Raw genomic sequence first — 8,082 nt, forward strand, 5'->3', positions numbered from 1 at the left:
ATCACAATGCCCAGTACACCCTTTGCCTTCACTGGGTTGCCTCCTGGGAACACTGGGGGTGCAGTAGAGCTCCCAAGGGCTCATATTGGTGCACAGAATCTGATTTCCTTCTATAGCCTTAGTGTTTATTGCCCAAACGTGCTTATCTGTTCTTCCCATAGCCCTGTAGGGACTTCCCAGTCTTTCGGTTCAGTTGCCCTCCCAATGTTACGTTTTGTCTAAATAAGTCTTCTTTCCTCTCCTGTGACTTCAGGCAGCCCCTTAATGCACTGTTGTTCAGCTGTTTCCTCTGCCAGGTGACCTAGATCTTTGATCTTGAACTCCTCTTCCATAGGGCACTATGGATGCGGTTCAGGTCAAGTTCTTTGTCACTTTTTAACATGAATAATCTTTTCTCCAGTTCCCAAGGCCTGTCACTCTTTGGCATCGGAGAATTCAATCAAAATTGCCATCACTGTCCGTGTTTCGACCAACAATCTGATCGTGACTACTTCAGTCATCCCTAGAGCGATTCAGGCTCTTTCTACAACTCTCGTCTTCTGCTGCATCCTCTCCAGCGTGAATCTCTGTACTCTGTTCACAGCACTTCAGGCTATGTGCCTCCCAGTTGCACATTTTCTGTATGTGCAGGTGTTTCTTACAGTGACAGCCTTCACATCTTGAGACCAGTCTGTCACACAGTTCACTTAGTGCTGCTGTAACAGAATACCGCGGACTGACTAAAATGATAATGGACAGAATTTTTGTGGCTCATTGTCTTAGAGGTTGGAAGGTCAAGACCAAGGTGTTCTGTCTGTTGAGGGCCTCCTAGCTGTGTCATCTCATTGTAGAAGGCAGCATCTGCTGAGACAGGATGTGTGAGCATGAGTACATGAGCTCAGCATCATTTGGATAGCAAATTCACTGTTGTAATAATAGCATTAATTGATTCAAAAGGACAGAGGCCTCATGATGTAAACACCTCCCATTAGGGCTCCCTTGCCTCCCAACTCATTACACCAGGGATTAAATTCCCAACAGGTGAGTCTTGAAAAACACCTTCAGACCACAGCATCCAGCTTGTCAATGGTATTTCTTTCATAGGTTGTATTTATGAAACATCAAATTCATCATCAAATCCAATGTCATCTAGATTTTATTTTATACTATCTTTGAGAGATTTTACACGAGGTCACTTCAAAAAGTTTCTGAAAAAGACAGAATTAAAAGGCAAATTCTGCGTGGACCAAATAGAAATAAAAGTATTTTTGCTGGAAAAAAAAAAAAGCAAATTCTGGGCCAAGTCTCGTAGTTCAGCAATGGGATATCTGCAGTCCACATGGGAGTCAGAATCCACAAAATGACTTCACTGGATTTTGATAGGGATTGTACTGAATCAATAGATCACATTGGAAGGCCTAACCACCTGACAGAATATCTATTTAGCTCTGATTTCTCTCCTACAAATCTTACATGTTTTGTTAGTTACAACGAAGTGTTTCATTTGGGGGAGGGGTATGCCAATGTAAGTGGTATTATATTTCTCATTTCAACTTCCACTTGATCATGACAGATTTTCAAGTGGCATTTAAGAGCATGGAGAGCAAAGGAAGACGCTTCTCCAGAAAAAAAGCAGAATCCCTACAGACCGGGAGAGTCGGAGTGACGCTGGGAGGAGAGTCGGTTTGTATTCAGAAACTGTCAGCAAACCTTCGAACCTAAGACCTCAGATACACTGAAGTGCAAGGGTAAGTTAGTCACAAAGACTGTGCAAATGTGTGCCAGTCTCAAAGGCCAAGGTAAGAGAAGAAAAATCAGGTTGGAAAAAACTCACCAGGCTTTGTGATACTTGACTAAATGATGAGTACAATAATTTGGGACTATCATCCAAATAGTAATATGATGACATTCAAGAAAGTCGGGAGGTGGGGCAGAGCAAAAGAGTGGCTAAAACATCCCATATTTCTAAAAATCTAATATTAACTAGACTTTGGATTAGAGAGAAGACCTCAAGGGGAATTACCAATTGCTTAGAATTAAATGTCAAGGAAAGCTGTACTTGTCAAAATTTATGTAATACAGCTAAAGTAATAGCTAGAGGAAAATTTATAGCCTTAAGTGCAAGACGGAAAAAAAATGAACTATGTATTCAAATCTAGAAGAGAAAATATTAGTAAGGAAACCCAAATAAGCAAGCAAAAGAAAAATAATAAATGCAAGAGGAAAATACAGTTGAACAGAAAAATGCTAATAGCAAAAACATACAGATAATTACTAAAAACAAATTTCTTTGAAAATACTCATAAAACAAGCATCTCCTAAAAGACTAGTAAGAAGAAACCACCAAGAAAAATGAGAGAAAATTCCCAAAAATGGAAGTGTGGAATGAAATAGGAAGTATAACCAATATTTAATATAGACTATTAAAACAACTATAAATATATGCAGGCACCCATAAAAATTTGAAGGGAAATTCCAGAGCCCGTGGAACTGTATCGTCAACTAATAATAATTTTTTTAAATGAAAAAAAGAAAAGAAGAGAGGTATTGCTGTTTGCTGGTTCACTGCATACATGGCCACAGTGCTCTGGGTTGAGCCAGGCTGGAGTGAGAAGCTTCAGGCTAGCCGCTCACATGAATAGGAGGGACCCAGACACTTGGGCCATGTTCTGCTTTTCCCAAGCAATTAGCAGAGCTGGACCAAAAATGGAGCAGTAGGGATGTTAACCAGTGTCCCCATGGGTTGCTGGCATCGTAGGCAGCAACTTCACCTACTACGACACAATAGCGTCTTCTGTTCCCATGTTTTTATTGGTAATTTAAGTGTTTTTAATCATTTGATTCTTTCTGTGATTTGCAAATGTGAATATTGTCTCAACATCTGTGAGCTTTTAACTGTACAGTATCTAGTTGTAAAATTTTAACATTTTTGGGCCCGGCGGTGTGGTCTAGTGGCTAAAGTCCTCACCTTGAACGCGCCGGGACCCCATATGGGCACTGGTTCTAATCCCGGCAGCTCCACTTCCCATCCAGCTCCCTGCTTGTGGCCTGGGAAAGCAGTCAAGGACAGCCCAAAGCTTTGGGACCCTGCACCCATGTGGGAGACCCGGAAGAGGTTCCTGGTTCCCGGCTTCGGATTGGCGTAGCACCGGCCGTTGCAGTCACTTGGGGAGTGAATCATCGGACAGATCTTCCTCTGTCTCTCCTCCTCTATGTATATCTGACTGTGTAATAAAAAATAAATAAATCTTTAAAAAAATGTAACATTTTTATGTAAGTAAATCTCACAAATGATAGGCAAAAAATTTATGGCTTCTGTTTTTTTTTAATTTTTCCAAAATGAAATAAAAGTTCATCACCTGTATTTAGTCTTTTAATGACTTTATGTTATAACTTAAATGTATACATTTAAATTTGAATTCTGCATGTATTTGGAGCTGGTATGGTTTAAATCTGGATTGCATGTGGGATAGTTATGGGATGAGATCAGCTACCTCTTGCTATCTTCTACTTGTGTAGGGGGTGGTTGAGACCATTTAAGGGATATTTTCTTCAGTCATTTAGAATGCCATAGAGTTTCATAAATTTTGAAAGAAAACAGTTTATTAAAGTATAATTTACATCCCATAGACACACCCATTTTAAACTATACTTTATAATGTGTTTTGTACCCCATACACACACAAAATATTTAAACTACCTCTGAGAAGTTCTTTGCATGGGCCAATATTGCAGCGTCACTGTGGAGCCACTGACTGCAATGCTGGCATCCCTCATGAGCACCACATCAAGACCCTTCTGCTCTGTTTCCAATCCATTTCCAGCTAATGCACCTGTGAAGGCTGCAGGGAGTGGCTCAAGTCTTTGGGCCCCTGTGCCTATACAGTAGACCCAGAAGAAGATCCTGGCTCCTGGCTTTGGCTCTGGCCATTGCAGCCATTTGAGGAGTAAACCAGTGGATGGAAGATCTCTGTATTTAACTCTGCTTTTCAAACAAATCAATAGATCTTTTTTTTCACTTCTTTTGTATTATTATCATTGTATGATACAGTTCCATAGGTCTTGGGATTTCCCTTATCCCCTCCCCAATTCCCTCCCCCCTCTTTGAGTTCCCCTATATCATTACTATAGTACAGTTCTTCATACACAGTCAAATGTCCATCATTGCAAGCATGGACAATGGCAGAGCGTCCAGCATCCTATTTTCAAGATATAGTAAACAGTTTCATTGGGAGTCCATCTTTGTCTGGAAGTAGAGATGCATAGTGCACTGTAATAAAAATGTTGTTTCAAAAAATTTTTGAAAACCTAAAAAATACATACATTTCTATATAATGCTGAAATTGGCAGAAGAAAAAATAGAAGACAAATAACAAAATAACAAACAAATCAAAGTGGTAAATGTAAAACTATCACTACCATCCAAAGTCCAAAGTACTTAGGCTGTCTTTTGCTGTCTTCTCAGGCTCTTTGGCGGGAAGCTGGATCAAAGATGGAGTAGCTGGGACTTGAACTATCAGTCCAATATGGAAAGGCAGCATCTTAACCCATTACACAACAAAGCCACTCCTTTTTATGTACAAATGTGAGTATGAAGAACTTGAGAGGTGGCTGTTGGGGGGCAGCAGATAAGGTGTCACTTGGAAGGTCCTTATCCTACATCAGAGTGCCTCGGTTTGAGTTCCAATTCTGTTTCTGATTCCAGCTTTTTGCTGCTGTGCACCTGGGGAGGCAGCAGGTAACGGCTCAACTGACCGGGTTCCTGACACCCATGTGGGAGACCTGGATTAAATTCCTGGCTTCCAACTTCATCCTGGCCCAGTTCCAGCTGTTGCTGATATTTGGGGTATGAGTCAACGAAAAGGAAATCTCACAATTTTTTAAAAAATAAATAAAAACCTTCAATAAAATATCAAGTACATTTACGGTACTATGTTAAAATTCATGAATTTTCAAATAAGGTAATCCTAAATACCAAGAACATTTTAACTATTGCTAAAAACAGCATGAAAATGTGGCGGGGGGGAAATTCATACACGTAAGATCACCTGTTATACGATTCCACGTCCAAGGATTTCAAGATGGGACTTGGGGCAGTTGAGAGGAGTGACTACTCGATAGCGAGGAAGGTTGGCCATGTAGACTGCTAGGGGTGAGAGAGCTTCCTGAGGTGCTGGAAATGCTCAGAGTCTTCATCTGAGTGGTATTTAAATGAGTGGATGCATATGTCAGAATTCATCCAGCCTTACAGACTTGTGTCTTTACTCAAGTCAGCTATACTGCAATGAAAAAAATATACAGCTTCAATGGAAAAGATTTATTCCAGTAATGTGAAAGTGGTTCACTAATAGAACGGACATCAATATAATTCATCACTTTAAAGCAGAAGTTGGCAAACTTTTCTTTTTTCCAAGAGCTAGAGGATAAATATTTTAACTTTTGAGCTGGGCGCTGTCCGCTCCACTTACTCAGTTCTGCAGGTGTAGTGTGAAGGCAGGCGGGGACAATATGTGGGTGAGTGGCCATGGCTCTCTTCCAATTAGGCGTTGCTGGTAAAAGCAGTCAGCAGCCTAATTTTGTCTACAGTCTACAGTTTCCCAACTTTGATGTAAAAGAATCAAGGAGAAACGTTATCAGAGTCTTTTAAATGGATGCAAAAACAAACAAACAAAACCTCCTGTTAAAGTTTGATGCTAATACAGCCTTAGAAAAAAATAGGAAACTTTCTTAACCAGATAACGACTAGCTAATCAGACTCTGCAGCAGACAGTGCTGTTGACGAATAAGTAAGGTAAGGTAGAGAATATGATCACCACTAACAGTCCGCTTGATGGAATCTGGAGGCTCTGACCAACGCAATAAGATAAGAAAAATTAATTTAAAATAGAAGACAGGGATCAGAAACAGGAGAGAAAGTATTTGCAGATGACACAGATCTTAATGAGAACATCCAATAGAGCCAATAAATAAATGTCTAAGCCTATGAAGACAGTTTAATAAGACAGCTGGATGTTAGATTAACATAGACATTTAAATGCTAAGACATTGATGCCACTGACAATTCCCAAGAGAAAAATCCCAGTTTTGGAGGAGCAAACATTGATGCAATTTGGGTGATCCTTTTTTAGAAAAGTAAAATAAAACCATAGATTCAAAATTAGGTATAAAATAAATGTGTCCTCACAACTAGTTTAAAATAGTATTAAATGTTACAACAGAAAAGTTGCACTTTTGGGGGCTAATTAACTGCCTACCTCACCTCTGTCTGCACCTTTGTGTCCAGGTGTCTGGTGAGTCATAGCAGTGGGTGGGAATCCTTGGGAGTCACTCAGAGAGCAACATACCTAGCAATGACTTCACAATTCAAGGAAGTGACTGTGAGCCTTGCAGACACAGCCCATCAGCCCCAAGTCAGGTATTCTCAGAGGAACTGGGTCAACTCTTGTGCTGTCCCACCAAGGGCGAGTGAGGGGGTGGGGGATGGGGCACAGCAAGGCAGCTTTTTCAGTTAGGATGAAAACGCTGTCGCTTCCCCGCCCTACAGCAACATGGACATCTTTCTAGGCCCTCTCCAGATTTCAGAAATAGAGAGTAGATTTGTCCCTGATAACAGCAATGAAAATCACAAAAATCCAAATGATTAGCATTTACAAAGGCCCAAGACTACAAAGGGGAAAAAAAACATCAAATTTTCTAAAGGTCATGAAATGAAAGACTTCACTTAAATAGAAATACTGTCTCTGGGTTGAAATGACTTATTCTTGGAAAGCAGCTTACTAGTCCCGAATTAATTTTCTTATTCAACTAAATCCCAGCAGGAATTTTGGGGAATTAAACAATTTGATGATAAAATTTATGTAGGAGAATTAAGTTCTACAAATAACTAATCTCACTTTACTCCCCGTCCCTGTTTCTGTGGAAATTCTTCTTTCACCTAAGACAAGGACAGATATTGCTTTCAATGTCTTGTAACAACAATTAAGCATGAATAATAAAAGTGGTGTGTTGTTTGCATAGAACCATATAGGCCAAAGGCATAGTGTGAGACTAGGAAAACAAACTTCAACATGGAAGTAAAATAAATAACCATATAAACAAAAACAAGTCTAAATCAATAACAGAATTGATTATGTCAGATGACACATCAATCAAAAAACAAGGGAATAATCAATTATTTAGTAAAGGGTATTGAGAAAAATGATCCACAGCCTTGGAAATAAGTAGGATTCTTAGCCAATTTTATGTTAAAAAGAGATTCAAAGGACAGATGTTGTGGTGTAGTGGGTTAAGTGATGCTTGGAACAAGCACATCCTATAGCAGGGTGCTAGTTCAAGTTTTAGCTACTCTGTTTCTAATCCAGCTCCCTGTTAATGTGCCTAGAGAAGCAACAGAGGATGACCCAGGGATGAGGGACCCTGTCACCTACGTGGCAGACCTGGATGGAGTTCCTGGTTCCTGGCTTCAGCCCAGGCAAATTCTAACTATCACAGACATTAGGGGGAGGGGTGAACCAATAGATGGAAAATGTATTTTTCCCTCTCTCTTACTCTGCTTTTCAAATATAACTCTCTCAAAACAGGTAAAATTATAAATGCAAATAAAACACATGAATCCCAGCATACTTCTTTGAAAAGATTTATAAAAAGCTCGAACCCAAACTATAAGGTACAAAATAAAAGAATTTAAAGATTTCTTTGAAAAAAAAAAAAAAAAGGCCAGTATAAGCAAAGTAACAGAGAGGTAATAGAGTTGGAGTAGATATTTTTTAAACCGAAAACTGACAAAGGTTTAATCCCCAGAGTATATGAAGAACTGCAAATCCCTAAGAAAACCATGATTCAAATAGAAGCATAAGGAAGGAATTATAAATAGAACATTCATGGTGGTGCATATTCAAATAGCTAATCACTATAAGAGAGCAGCTCTATCTCTTTAAGACAAATTAAAATTAAGGGATACCATTTTAATCTCCAGACTGGCAAAAATTAGGAAATTGGAATCTTGGCATGTTCTAGTGAGAGGGAGGTGGGAAGAGAGAGAAACCCGGCCTCCATTGTAAGGAGGCAGTAGGGACCACAAGCACCTTTTGGGGCCTCCATCAC

At 39.7% G+C, this 8,082-nt stretch overlaps 1 long non-coding RNA gene across 1 annotated transcript; it reads left to right on the top strand.

Annotated features, from left to right (window-relative positions):
• Positions 1-1,557: 1,557 nt before the first annotated feature.
• LOC131480102 (uncharacterized) lies at positions 1,558-4,790 on the top strand. The gene is made up of 2 exons (XR_009245256.1): positions 1,558-1,727; positions 4,445-4,790. It is a non-coding gene; the product is annotated as an uncharacterized LOC131480102 (long non-coding RNA).
• Positions 4,791-8,082: the final 3,292 nt, after the last annotated feature.

This window comes from Ochotona princeps, chromosome 4 (assembly GCF_030435755.1).
Source record: "Ochotona princeps isolate mOchPri1 chromosome 4, mOchPri1.hap1, whole genome shotgun sequence".
Classification (NCBI taxonomy): domain Eukaryota; kingdom Metazoa; phylum Chordata; class Mammalia; order Lagomorpha; family Ochotonidae; genus Ochotona; species Ochotona princeps.